The sequence below is a fragment of the Meles meles genome, chromosome 17 (genome assembly GCF_922984935.1).
Source record: "Meles meles chromosome 17, mMelMel3.1 paternal haplotype, whole genome shotgun sequence".
In the NCBI taxonomy this organism is placed as follows: Eukaryota; Metazoa; Chordata; class Mammalia; order Carnivora; family Mustelidae; genus Meles; species Meles meles.
This window is the reverse complement of record NC_060082.1, coordinates 20,890,553-20,905,610: the sequence shown is the minus strand read 5'-3', so window position 1 is coordinate 20,905,610 and position 15,058 is coordinate 20,890,553. Positions and strand designations below refer to the sequence as shown.

The following is a 15,058-nucleotide window of genomic DNA, read 5'->3' as shown; positions in this document are numbered from 1 at the left end:
GTGCTTTTCCAGAAACACCCAGACCTATCCATGACCTTCTCTATGATCAGGGCAGGGCCAGAGTTTTGTAGTCAGAGCTAGCGTCTAGTCTTGCCTTGAGGTTACTGCTATGTGCCCTGGGGCAATTACCTAGTCTGCCTAAATTTCAGTTTGGCACAGAGTTGTTTTGAGGACTAAATGAGAAAATATTATGCTCAATATTCAGTAAGGGGTCTCAGTAGTAATAAGGATGATCATTATCTGCCATAATGACAGACATTCATCCTTCCCTATTTACCTTCTCTATTAAAATACATAAATATTTCTAAATGTTTCTAAATCTCTAAGTATGGTTTCTTGCTCCTGTCTGAATCTCTTCTATGAAGGCACAGATTTAAGGGTCTGTCCTGTCTTTGTCATTCAGCACTGTCTGTGTCTGTCTTAGCTCGGGCTACCATAAGGAAATACCATGGACTGGGTGGCTTAAAAACCAGAAGTTTATTTTCTCATAGTTCTAGAGAACTGGAAGTTGAAGATCAAGGTGCCAGCATTGTTGGTTTCTGGTAAGTGTTCTGTCCTTGGGTTGCAGATGGCCACTTTCTCACTGTGTCCTCACACATAAGAGGGAGAGAGAGAGAGGGAGAGAGAGAGAGAGAGAGAGTGACTCTCGGGTATCTCTTTTCCTAAGGCATTCATGCCATCATGAGGGCCCCACACTTATGACCTCATCTAAACCTAATCACTCTCAAAGGTCCCATCTCCTAATATTATCACATCAGGGATTAGGGCTTCAACGTATGAGCTTGTGATATTACAATTCAGTCCACAGCAGTGTCTGAGTACAAAGACCATTCTTGTTTTACTTCTGTAAGTTCTTGGTGCTCAGTGCAGTGTTTCCAAGGGAACAGGAAGTTAAACTTGTGCTTTTGCCTAGTTAAGGGACCAGTTCAATCTTTGAGCTTCTCGAAGTGACACAGGAGCCCTGCCAGCACGAACACAGACTGTAAGGCTGAAAAATCCCGGGGCCATAGCGTCACATGAAAAAATAGGATGCAACAACCCTTCCTTTGGTGGTACCTCAGGGAAATGATTTGAGGTGGGACCTCTGATGTGTGTCCGGCTTGGGGAAATGTTCCCTCTGGCAGTCAGTAGAGTGTAGCAGTTAACGGCACAGACCCCAGAGCTCAGATGGCCCGAGTTTACACGCCAGCGCTGCCACTTCCAAGCAGTATATACCCTTGGGCCTTAATTTTCCCTGTAAAATATCCTGTAAAATAAGGATAATTATAGTAGCTTTCTCAGAGGATTGTTGTAAAGATTATATGACACATCCTCATTCACACACAAACACACATGCACAGAGAGTCTCTCCCTCTCTGTCGGTCTCTCACTCTGTGCTTAGAGCAGTCTCTGGCACACAGTTAGAGTTGCAGAAATGTACCTATTTTTCATATTATGTGTTTTGGGAAACAAGACTTGAATATGTGTCCTTGTCATCTGCTTTCCTAAATACCTACAGGAGGGACCAGAACTTGGAATGCTAGGATCAGGCTGACTTGAACTGACGAAGTACATTCCATTTTTGAGCGTCTCTCATCTTCCAGTCTCTTTGGACAAATGAGAAGGAGTTAGAGTCCAACTCTAGACTCTATGATAAAAGCAAATATATGGTTTTCTATTTTACTTGTCAGTGAACAGATTAGGGTATATGCATAACTGAGGTGTTTATCCAGGAGATAAGCCTTTGATTTCAATTTATTCCACCTTTATGAGCTTTGTCTTTTTTTTTTCTTTTCCAAGAATTTATACAGACAGGATAATTCTAGTTACTAGTGAAAATATGCACTGTTATCATTTTATATTGTTAGTCAACACATGATGGGTACTTACTTGCAAATGGAAAATTTCGAGATGGGGAAAAATAAAAAGCTTGATCTGGACTATTACAAAAGTTTGTGTTGTACTGATAGGTCTGATTTTTACACGAGTGTGTGGACAGCCAGGGAAATGGAAATACATGCTGCTTGCTATCCCATGTGGTTATTTCTGTACCTGATTAAAAATCTGCCCAGCAGAATCTGTACACTACGTGATTGTGTTTCTAACAGCAAGATCTACCTTTCATTAAACATGAGAGCTACCTTTCCTCAGTAAATAGTTACATGCAAGCATTTTATATATATTGTCTTTGAAAAAAGACATTTTAGGGGCACCCAGGTAGCTCAGTCAATAAAGCATCTGCTTTCAGCTCAGGTCATGATTACAGGGTCCTAGATCAAGCCCCACACTGGGCTCCCTGCTTAGCGGGGAGTCTGCTTCTCCCTCTTCCTCTGGCTCATGTGTGAGCGTGTGCTCTCTCTCTCTAATAAATAAAATCTTAAAAAAAAAAAAAAGAGACATTTTAGCTGTGCCAGGATATCTTTCCAGAATATAGGGGGTGGATTTTACTTCACTTTTCTGACTTCTGTTAAACTGTGGCGTTTAGTTAGTGCCAGGGGTCATTGGAAGAAACCCTCCATAATGAATTTATCTGTCACCATAAATTTACACAGAAGTAAAGACATTTCCTCTGAGGAAAAGGACCCACACCAATGCCTTCCTTCTGCAATTCAGAAGTGTTACACATTTTTAATTGACCTATGCAAACTTCATTATAGTTTGCTTGTAGGAAAGAGCATTGAGGATCCTGAGAGTGAATTCATCTTGACCAGAGTGGATGTGACTAGTGGATGACGTTCAGCCTGAGGGTCTGGAGATTGAAGGGAAGTGCTGGTGCTGACTGGGAAGTAGCTGACATTGGAAGTACACAATTCTAGTCAAAACACTCAAACCTGAGAGTAGCGCGTGCGCGTGCATGTGTGTGTGTGTGAGTGTGTGTGTTGAGAGAGAGTGTGTGAGTGGGGAGGATCACAGGAGGGAGAGAGTGAAACTTAAGTAGGCTTCATGCTTGGTGTGGAGTCTGACACGGGGCTCGATCTCATGACCCTGAAATCATGACCTGAGATGAAATCGAGAGTTGGAGGCTTGGGCGCCTGGGTGGCTCAGTGGGTTAAGCCGCTGCCTTCGGCTCAGGTCATGATCTCAGGGTCCTGGGATCGAGTCCCACCATCACGCTCTCTGCTCAGCAAGGAGCCTGCTTCCCTCTCTCTCTCTCTCTGCCTGCCTCTCTATCTACTTGTGATCTCTTTCTGTCAAATAAATAAATAAAATCTTAAAAAAAAAGAGTTGGAGGCTTAAATGACTGAGTCACCTAGGCACCCCAGCAGTGTCTGTGATACTAAATCAAAGACCTTACCACATTTGGCACAAGGTCTATTTTGTCATGGAGCACTTCTGTTTGAACCTACCTTATAAAGAAGTTGCATTTATCCAGCTTTGTTGAGAGCTGACCTTTGCAACATCTATTGGTGAGATCCAAATTTCTGCCATCAGCCGCATGGAGCAGTATGTAAGATCTAGATCCTATTCTGACAAGTTCTGCTTATGGACCTTGTAATGTCCAAGGCAGGAACTCTGATTCTGAGTGTTTATAAAGTTGCCTGACTAGGCTCTGGGAAATATTTTCAGATAGTATTCTGTTACTTCTTATATCCTGAAGAAAGATACTTATTTGAGACATCATTTTAAATGTCATTGTTATTTCATTTGCCTTCAAGGATAATTAAAATTCAGTCTATTTTTAAATTGGAGTGCCATTGTAATTCATGTTCACTGATTTTGGCAAGCATTCTCCTACTGTTAATGATTTTCCACTTACTTACTTGGTACTTTCCAAGACGAGAAACAGAAAAAGATTTGGTATTAAATAAACGTGTTCTTAAGTCACATGTATAGCGGGGGGGGGGGGGAATCAATGGAACATTTAGTGGAATGAATGGAACATTTAGAGAAATTGGGCTTGATCAGTTTATAATGGATAATGAAGAGACAATTTAAAGGTGGACAAATACCAAAAATGAGACAGATGACTTATTGGTCCATAACAAAGAGCTTTTTGGTATTGATCAGAATTGAGGAGATCTGCATTGGGTTTTTGCCTGTGACCTTACAGGAGTGATTAAAAACTGAGAAGATAAGCCAGACATTAATTATGAGTGATATTTCCAGATATTAATCACAAGCAACTCTATTTATAGATCATTTAGATTTTTTATTTTGGTTATTGATTTGGAGTTAGTGATGGTATTTAAACATTTTTTAAAAAAGATTATTTATTTGTTTATTTATTTGTCATAGAGAGAGGGTGAGTGAGCCCACAAGCAGGCAGAGAATCAGGCAGAGGTATAGAGAGAAGCAGGTTCCCTGCTGAGCAAGGAGCCGTTGTGGGACTCGATCCCAGGACCCTGGGATCATGACCTGAGCCAAAGGCAGTGGCTTAACCGACTGGGCCACCCAGGCATTCCTTGTTAAATATTTTTATTCTTACGTTGCTTTACCTATTAACTGTCTCAACATTTTGGCTTAATGTATTCAAAGATTAATTAAAATGAATTCCAGGAAGCTGAAATGATGATGACTGGTTTCCATCTTGATTATGATAGAAACCAGTCATCATCATTTCAGCTTCCTCAATCACCAAAATAAAGAGACATGTAAAGTCAAAGAAGAAGGACTTCTGGATAACCAAAAACAGTAACAAAATCCACATGTGTTCTTTTATTTTGCACATATACTCTTTTTTTAAAAAAATATTTTATTTATTTGACAGAGAGAAATCACAAGTAGGCAGAGAGGCAGGCAGAGAGAGAGGAGGAAGCAGGCTCCCTGCAGAGCAGAGAGTCCGATGTGGGGCTCAATCCCAGGACCCTGGGGTCATGACCTGAGCCAAAGGCAGAGGCTTTAACCCACTGAGCCACCCAGGCGCCCCTGCACATATACTCTTAATGATAGATAAACACTCCACCTGTCACATACAGGCGTTTTCCTTCCATTTTGCACCCAGGACTACCCTTCTCTTCTTTTTTTTTTTTTTTCCATTTTATTTATTTTTTCAGCGTAACAGTATTCATTCTTTTTGCACAACACCCAGTGCTCCATGCAAAACGTGCCCTCCCCATTACCCACCACCTGTTCCCCCAACCTCCCACCCTTGACCCTTCAAAACCCTCAGGTTGCCCCAACCTCCCACCCCTGACCCTTCAAAACCCTCAGGTTGTTTTTCAGAGTCCTACCCTTCTCTTCTTAATCCATCCCTCAGGAGGTTAGAAATGGGAAATCAAAGCAGAGGAGAATGAGAGGTGACAGAGGCACACAAAACACCTTTAGTGAAAACGCAATCCCTAGAGCTAAGCAGGAAAATCATCATCACCATCATCATCATCATCATCATCATCATCATCATCATCATCATCTATCTGTGATGACATCTCTCTCTCTCTCTCTCTCTCGTGCTCTAGCAATCATCTATAGGTCTTTGATAATTTTCTGTATCAACTTGACTAGGTCATGGTACTCAGATATTTGATCAAACACTGTAGATGTTCCTGTGAAGGTATTATTTAGATAAGATAAATATTTAAATCAGTAGACTTTGAGTAAAGCAGATTACCTTCCATAATGGTGGGCTTCATCCAAACAACTGAAGACTGTAAGAAAAAAAGACGGACATTGCCTAAGGAAGAGGAAATTCTGTCAGTAGACTATCTTTGGATTCAAGCTTTAATATTAACTCTCTCCAGAATCTCCATGTGTTGATGTGACTTTGGACGTGCCAGTGTCTATAATCACATGAGCCTTAAGATAAATCTTGGTCTCTTTCTCTGTTTATTTACATACATCCTATTGGTTTTTTCTGGAGAACTAACTCTACCAGCTATCCATCCATCCATCTACTATCTATCTATCTATCTATCTATCTATCATCTATCTAAGATTTACAGCAGTCATAGAAACCTAAAAAGAATTTTGGGAAGGTGTTATTTAACATTAGAGCTAAAAAAATAAGAAGACATTTGAAAGCACTAATTTAATTATAAAACACCATTCAAGTTATTAGCAAATAGTTTTACCTATCTCAGAAGGACCTGATGTTATCAATGAATTAAAGCACAGCGTATTAAGCTAATTGTTATAATAAACATCAAACAAGTATCAGTTGCATCATTACTGTTTAAGGAACATCATCTTATGAATATGTACTTGAATTTATTAGAACTGTGGCTTTTATTAAGAAGAAATTAGATTTTTTTGGCTAAAAGTATATGAATGCAAGCATTTTATCTCAGATGACTCACTTTTTTCTAAACAAGTTAGCAATTTTATTCTTATCACTTACAACATTCAAATTAGACTACATAATAAAATAATCCTATAAAATAATATATTTTATTGCAATTTCCAATTGAAGGACTATCATCTCCTGACCTTTCTCCACAAGCTTTCAGTGTCCATGACAAGTTCCTTATAAAATGCAGCGGCTGTCTTCTCTGCCATAGCTTGGGAGAGACTCATTAGGAAGAAGCTTCAGTCACCACATGGCTCTTTCCTGCAATTTTCATTCTCCTAGAGTCAATAATCTTCAGGTTGAGACCATACTCTTGGGAAAGCCTCTATTTCTTCCGGTGTGTACTCATCTAGACATGTGGGTCATTTTTTGGTTGAGGAAGCTCTTCCACTGAATTCTTACGAATATCTCCTGGTACGTCCTCATTTGGGAAAAGATGCAATCTCTGCATCATCATTCTCCTGTGAAGGTTTTTTGGCAGCATGCCATAAATAGCTAGTTTCGCATTTGCTACTGGATCCTTCTCATGAAGTTGAGCAGCTGTTACTTGTTTAAATCCACCTGGATAGCCAATATGTGAAGACTATGCTTTTTGTTCCCATTTATTTCCAGGAAATGCAATGTGCCTTGTGCTCATTATGACCACATGATACGCACAGTCACTCAGTTGATGGTAGAAAGGTTTAATCCAATCCTTGAAGTTTATCTGATGCCCTAACAGCCAGTTTGCCAGGGGGCTGCATTTTCCCACCTAAGAGATATCAAACCTGAGCAAAAGTGGCCCATTGCTGGAGGGCCTTAGAGAAACTCAAAATATTTCCCCACTAGCAGGATTTGTTTTATTTTTGATTTGTTTCATGCTTAATCAATATAATGTGATTGACTGAGTTCTCAGCGCTCTGACATGTAGTCTGCAATCTGCACGGTATTCCTGGCACTGGTCTTTACAAACTAAAATACATAAACATGTATTCACAATGACCACATCTCCCTGGCTGAAGTATACAAGAGTATTTAAAGCTCCTTGAAGAGTTAATGATAATGCTAGTGAAATGAATGTGTTTTGACTAGAAAGCCTAAGAGCAAATTGAAGAAATAAAAGGATAATAGGCAATACTTATGAAAAGACATCCTCTGAGGAAAAATAATTCAAAAACTCAACTTGTCAGTGGGGCAGATGAATAAAAAGAAACAAAATGTTATTCAGCTAGTATTGTGAGATTGTTGATATATAACAAGAATTTTAGTTTCCAACAGAAAAAGGATGTTGCTAAAGGGTTAAGCTCACTTAATCTTTACATGCTTAATCTTAACCCTTACATGCTCTGAATCTTTATTTGATCAAAGCATATAAAAAATGCTCAGAAAATACATGCCTCTTCTCTCCCTTCCTCCCCCCCCCAATTTTTTAATTAAAAAAAAGAAAGAAAGAAAACACATGCCTCTTGAACAAGTGAAAGGGAGCCGTCTCAATGGCAACCTTCACCTTTCCCCCCACCTCACAAAATAGCTCACTATCCAAGAAGCAGTTGCAAACATTTTTAGATTATTAACTTGTTTGAAACTTTTAAAAAAGAATTTTAAAATAAGGAATGACTAAAAAGAAATATCTCTATTTGATTTTTTTTCCACGAGGACTTACTTCTCTAATGTCTTAATATTCAGCTGGGTATGTGGTTTATTCCTGTGGTCCTAACAGTTTCACTCATGGTTAGCTTCTTGGAGAGAACATGGGAGGAAGGCGGGATTCAGTGATTTGATACTCCATCACTTTACTTGCTTCAGCTGTTAAGAATATCAGTTTGTGGCAAAATGTTAAAAAAACATAGGGTAGAGGTTACAAATTGCCTTTTTCTTTTGTTAGTGTACTGAATTAAATGGTGGCCCTTTAAAGTTTCAAAAATATTTAGAATATAATATCTTTTGTGAAAAAATTCACACACAATTTTAAAACTATTTACAATTGTTTAAGTTCCATAATTGTTTAAGTTCAAATCATGTTTGAAAGGTTTAATTGGTTCATGAGTCATGCTCTATTTAGATATTTATTAGAAACGATTTAAGACTATGTGGAAACTTTAGTAACATTGAGTTGATGAAAGTGACAGGCTCGGGGCTATGAGGGCGTAAAGGGCCCCATTGTGTGAGTTAGTCCAAGGCGCCTCCACTGGGCTTCTGGAGCCTTATAGGTACATGGCTCCGGCAGATGGCTCAGGCTGGCTCTTGGTCCCCACTCGCCCCATTGGCTTTGTCCCTTCGTACAAAGAACAACCCATAGATAGATCCTTGGAGTAGCCCTGACCAGCGTCATTTAGAAATGGAGAAATTAGTGTCTCATAAATGTTCTCACTGTCAGTTGGTCTCTTCACCACAAGGATCATCATTTGAACAGACTGCCTTAACCATTCACACAATTTTATTTGCACTATTTTAATGTTTGCAATAGATTGATTTGTGACCAAATCATCTGGTCACATTGATGTGACCAATCACATCAGTTGATTTTATGTAACTATTATAATCAAGATAGTGAATGAACAGAAAATGTCCATTTAGTGGTCTAGAAATTTTATTTATTTTCCTTTAATAATGTATTTCCTCAACCAATGAATTATACAAAGTCAACTGAGAATTTTGACAATGGTAGAGTTGTTACAAACATCCATCCTGGTGTTCTAGTGAGAACATGGTACCAGTGAAGTCTGGTTTCTTTCAAACTTCATATGGGTAGGTGTATGTCATTATTTTTAACAATCCTAGACAGTAATTGCTTAGGCCTAGTCAGTTGGTCAAATGAAATCTTACATTATAATTGAATCACTAATTGGTAAGTTATGTTTAGTTTCACTTACAACTAATTCGTTACACAAGAGTTTGTATTTTGTTCGCTACAGATAAATAAATGTGGTTCAACATTCTTTCTATGGTGTTCATCACGTCATAGGCTGTGCCATAAGCAATGGATTTGTATTTACAGTTGACCCTTGAGCAAAACAGAAGTAAGAGATATCCGCTCCCCTGATGCCACACGGTCAAAAACCCATGTATAGCTTTGACTCCCCAGTAGCCATTGCTAGTAGTCTACTGTCGACCTAGCCTTACTGATAACAGAAATGGTTGATACATATTTTGTGTCTTATATGCATTATATACTGTATTCTTACAATGTAAAGTTAAGTACAAAGTAAGTAACTTACAAAGTAAGTTAAAGAAAGGAAAATGTTATTAAGAAACCCATAAGGACAATAAATTCACAGTACTGTATCATATTTATTAAAATTGATGTGCATAGAAATGGACCCACGCTGTTCAAACCTGTGCTGGTCGAGGGTCCACTGTATTTACTTTTGGTAAGAAATAAGAATGCTATGCATAGGGTGCCTGGGTGGCTCGGTGGGTTGGGCCTCTGCTTTCGGCTCGGGTCGTGATCTCAGGGTTCTGGGATCGAGTCCCACATCGTCCTCTCTGCTCAGCAGGGAGCCCGCCTCCTCTCTCTCTCTGCCTACTTGTGATCTCTCTCTCTCTCTGTCTGTCAAATAAATAAATGAAATCTTTAAAAAAATGCTATGCATATGTATTTTTAAAAGGTCAGAACATTAAACATTTTTTTCATGATCATTTTGGTATAAAGTCATTTAGAAAGATTTTTGGGGACTGTGCTCTCGAAGAAAGCCCAAATTCAGATCTGCATTAGTAAAACACTATGCCGGACACTGAAGAGTATGGATTTTAGTGATTTGATTAATCAAGCTGGATATAGAGATCCAAACTATTAACAACCCCAAAAAGCTGCAAAAAGGAATATTATTCAAGCTGCTTCCAATGTTTTAAAAAACCTGCTAGAATCATGTGCTTACCTGCAAGTGACCACACAGGTTAATTGAAATGTCAAGCTAATTGCACCTTAATGAAAAAATATACTTGGGTACACACTCCCTGCCTGCACATTTTCTTTAATGCATGGGAAAATAATACACATTTTGTCTGATGGACCAAGCAAACAAGCAAACACAATTAGCAACAAATACCTCTAAGAAGGTAGATAATAATAAGGAATAAATTGTGGCAAAACGACTGAGAATCCTTAATTAAGGTCATGTTTCAGTTTACAGGGTGTCGTAATTCTCTTTGGTTATGTGAACCTCACCCAATTAGACTATTATTTTTGCTTTTATAATGTACAGACCATACAAATTATATAGTTTATTTTTTCAGTTATGTGCTTATTTTCTAGTTAGTTTTCTCTGTGTCGGCTTCCCCCTTCCCCCAGCTATTCTTTGGCTATACAGCATATTAATTTCCTGCACTTTCATAATCAAATAATAGAAACTGGCTGGCTTATGTAAAAGAAATTTAATTCTCACACTTCTGTTGTCTGGAAGTCCAAGAACAAGGTGTCAGCAAGCTTGGTTTCTTCTGAGGCTTCTCTCCTTGGCTTGCAGATAGCCCCATCTTTCCTCTGTGAGCACACATCCCTGGTGTCTCTTTGTATATCCAGATTTCCTCTCAGAGGGACACAAGTCAGACTGGCTCCCGACCCACCCTAACAGTCTCATTTTAATTTAGTCATCACTTTAAAGGCCCTATCTCCAAATACAGTTACATGCTGTGTTTTAGGGGTCGTGAGTTCAACACATGAATTTTGAGAAGACACAATTCAGCCCATAACATGCAGTCCATCTATTTTGATCAATCTACTGAATTACTTTAAAAAATTGCATTCAGTAAATATTTACTGTCTGACACACACAATGGTATGTGTGTATGTTGTGTGTTATTGTGTGAGAGAGGGAGAAGAGAGAGAGAGAGAGAAAAGAAGAAAGAGAAGAGGAGAGAGAAAGGTGGTTCTTGCCTTTTCTGGGAAAGGAAGACAAAGATTTACTTCACTGAAACCTTCTCAGTACCTTGTTTGTATCTTTCTTGTGACACAAAATTTCCTGCTTAGTTGATGGTTTAGATTGTAAATTTTTGAGGAGAGATGCTGTCTGACTCATTTTATTTTTCCCAGTACTGGCTGGTACAGGGAAGACCCTTGATAAATGTTTATTGGATTGAATAAAACCTAATCCAATTTAAAGTGATAAGTAATAGGTACCGTGGCAGAGAGGCAAACAAAGTGTAATGAAAACAAGAGGAGGAAGGCAATCATTCTGACTCAGGCAACTGAGAAGAGTTTCAAGTTAGAGGATATTAGAGTAGCTACAATTTCAAAATGGAAGTTAGGGACAGAAGCAATCAATAATGACAGCTGACAAAAATAGAAGGAGTCATCTCAGGCCATAGAAAGTGTGTGATTGGAATCGGAATAATGATTAATTCACAGGAGAGACCAAGAAAAAGCAGGAGACCTGGAGGTAAAACTGAAAAATTGTGTTGGGGCCACACGGAGAGAGCTCTTGAATACCCAAACTAGACACTTGATTCTTATTTTTTGGATGTTGGGAGACGAGCAAATTTGGGGAGGCATGAAAAGGCCAGATCTTAATTTTGGGAAGGTTAACTGTGACTCTGTGAGGGATAAAGGGATGGAGAAGAGGTCGGTGCTCCTGGCAGGATGGATAGTAGGAAATTTGAAGAGGCCAGGCGAGAGGCGATGACTAGGAAAGGCTAGACTAGGAACGGAGGGTGGGGACACTGAGGAAGTGAACTCAGGGGTCGCCGTTGAAATGGAAGCAACGATTAGAAGCAACTGATTGGATGAGGAGGGTGAAGAGGGTGGGGAGATGATTTAAAATTCTGAAGTTTCAGACAGAGGCAACTGGGAGCCCTGTCAGGAGACGGGTACAGGAAGAAGACCCAGTCTGGGAAGAGGAGGAGTTTGAAGATGTGAAGCACCTGATCTGCTTCTGGGAACATTCATATTGCCAAGGTCCACCTGAAAACTGGGTCTGTGGGCTTGGAGTTAAGGACAATACACAAAAGGAGAGATGTGGGGTTAGGAGGTGACTGTGAATGTGGATAAACGGAGAAGAACTTGTTTAGAGAGTTAAAGAGAAAATTACTGGGCTTTAAAAGTATTTAAAGTAGTTAAGTTAGGCAATTAATCGAGCTGTGCTGTGTGGGTCTGCATATGTTTCTGGGCGTGCGTGCATATGAGTGGGTAGGAATATACGGCAGGTAATTACTACAGAGAAGGTTAAGGAGGAGCAATGGATGCGTGCTTTCAGTATTTAATTTTTCACTAGGGGACACTTCAGCTAATAATTTGTAGCTTAGTCAAACCCACAGTCGAAGGCGTGAAAGACAATAGCTCCAGCAGATCCATCTTCAACATAAAGCAAGTAGTCAGCCATACTGGATTCTACTGCAATGCTATCCAGTTAGTGCTAACTAAAATGTAAATTTTAGGTCCAAGATGCTCTAGAAATCTCAGTGTGAGGCCTAAAGTCCATTATATCAGATTCATAAAATAAAAATGCAGGTAGAATTCCATTTTATGCTTATTGATAGATTCAGATTTAAGTTATCAGTATTGTTAAAATATACCTGGTGAGGGGGAAGTAGAATTGTTTACAAATGCAAAAACATTGCATATATTAAAAAAAACACTTTTGCTAAGAAACTGAAGTCAAATCCTTTTGGTTTCTTCCTTGGACAATGACTATTACTCTGCAACTAAAAATTTCCACACATGAAGGTAACGTCTTTACTGCTGAGATAGAAGTTTGTGAGGAGTGTGTTATTTAATAAAGTTCATTATAATCAGACAAACGAACTTTTTTGTTACTATTATACCGGCACATGAAGGACTGTGGAAATGGTCGAGTTTTATAGAACCGTGGAAGAGTCACTACACACAGAATAGCAGGTGGGTTTCCCAAAGTGCAATATGACCATAATCCTCATTCTTAAGTAATGATTTATCTTCATTTTTAAAAGGGGTTGTATGCCTTAGAAAACACACTCTAGTCTGAGGCCTGAGTTGAATTTCCAGGACACACTTGAGCTTTCTGAGTTATTGTTTACCCATTTAGAAAATGGAGGTTATAATAATAACCGTCTCCTCAAGGAATGACTGTAAAGATGAGATATGTTTGTGCATGAGAAAGATCATGTAATATCACAGAGGATCACTGAGTGTTAGAATTCACGTTATATGACACTGGAATTTAGTTAGTATTTTGAAATTTAAGTGGAATACTGCTGTTTGCTTTTTCGCAAGAATACTCCCAATTTTTTTTTTTTAAAGATTTTTTTTATTTATTTATTTGACAGAGAGAGAGATCACAAGTAGGCAGAGAGGTAGGCAGAGAGGCAGGCAGAGAGAGAGGAGGAAGCAGGCTCCCTGCGGAGCAGAGAGCCCGATGCGGGGCTCGATCCCAGGACCCTGAGATCATGACCTGAGCCAAAGGCAGCGGCTTAATCCACTGAGCCACCCAGGCGCCCCAATACTCCCAATTTTTAAAAAGATTTTATTTACTTTTTATGTATTTTATTTGACAGAGAGCTCCAGGCACAAGCAGGGGGCGAGGCAGGCAGAGGGGGAGGGAGAAGCAGACTAGAGTAGAGAAACCCAGCTGGGGCTCCATCCCAGGACCCTGGGACCAGGAAGGCAGACCCCTAACCGACTGAGCCCCCAGCTGTCTGTTTTTGTTTGTTTGTTTGTTTTTTAATCCTGTTTTGTGTGTACCTCACAATTACCCCTTTTAGTTAGTGAATCAATTTTTCTGAGCTTTATCAATTTATGTAAAGAGCAACAATTTGGGGACTTGGCAAATGGTTGGAAAAGGGCACAGTGATTACAAAAGCATAGGGTGAAACAGGAATTACAGGATTTTGAAAATGTAACGATTGACTGGTTTGTGGTGGAGTGTTGCTATGACTTCAGGTGTTTATACAAGTCTGCTTTAATCTCCAAAAAAAGATGGATTTTCTCAATCTATATTTAGCTTTTCTCTTCTTCCTGGCAAGGGTTTTAAAAGATTGTCACTCACTCATTCCATTTAAAAAAAAAAAAAAGATATTAGCACTTCATGTTTTGAAATATCTTCCAGGACAGGCATCTCTCCAGGTAGAGAAAGTATTTAACTGAAAATAGTAGATGTAGTCATCCCATGCCAAGTATGTGGATTTTGGCTAAAATGCACTCGCTTGTCTATTAAAAGTTGTATTGTAATAGATCTCTGATATGTGAATTTCAGCATACTGCTTTATAAATATTTAGGGAAAAAAAACTTGACCAAGTATACAGGGGGTAAATTTCCATGGCAAAATAAATTTTTTGGTGTAAACTTTAAAACAACATTTAATTAGGCTTAAATAAACCAAAAAACAAAAATACCCCTGAGGGGCGCCTGGGATGCTCAGTCGGTTAAGCATCCAACTCTTGATTTCATCTCAGGTCATGATCTCAGGGTCATGGGATTGAGTCCCTCAATGGGATCTGTGTTCAGCGTGGAGTCGGCTTGCTGTCTCCTTCTGCTCCTTCCTTTACTCATGCTCTCTCTGAAGTGAATAAATTAAATCTTAAATAAAATTAAAAACATAAATTAAAAAACCTGAAAAATTACTACATAATGATTCCTCTCGGTCTTAAACTGGCAGAGTAAACCTTTCTTGCTTTGAAGACCAGATAATTCAGCTGGTTTTAGCATGGTGTCAAGAAAATTGAGTTGTGAGTTTAGCTCAGATAGGCCAGTTAGCTTCATAACATTATAGAATTACATTTTTGTAAGTGCCAAAATTACATTTTGTCATTGCCTCCAGTGGGAACAAGGTAACAAATGGAGACATTAGCAAAATCCTTTCTCTTTCACTTCCCTGGGAATCTCAACATAGTATAGTGGAAAGAAATCGTAGGTTTCATCTGTCCATGACAAGGCACATTTCAGTATGTGAATTATAACATTCCCACTA

At 39.0% G+C, this 15,058-nt stretch overlaps 1 pseudogene; it reads right to left on the bottom strand.

Annotated features, from left to right (window-relative positions):
* Nucleotides 1-6,464: 6,464 nt before the first annotated feature.
* Nucleotides 6,465-8,583, bottom strand: LOC123927588 (annotated as a pseudogene).
* Nucleotides 8,584-15,058: the final 6,475 nt, after the last annotated feature.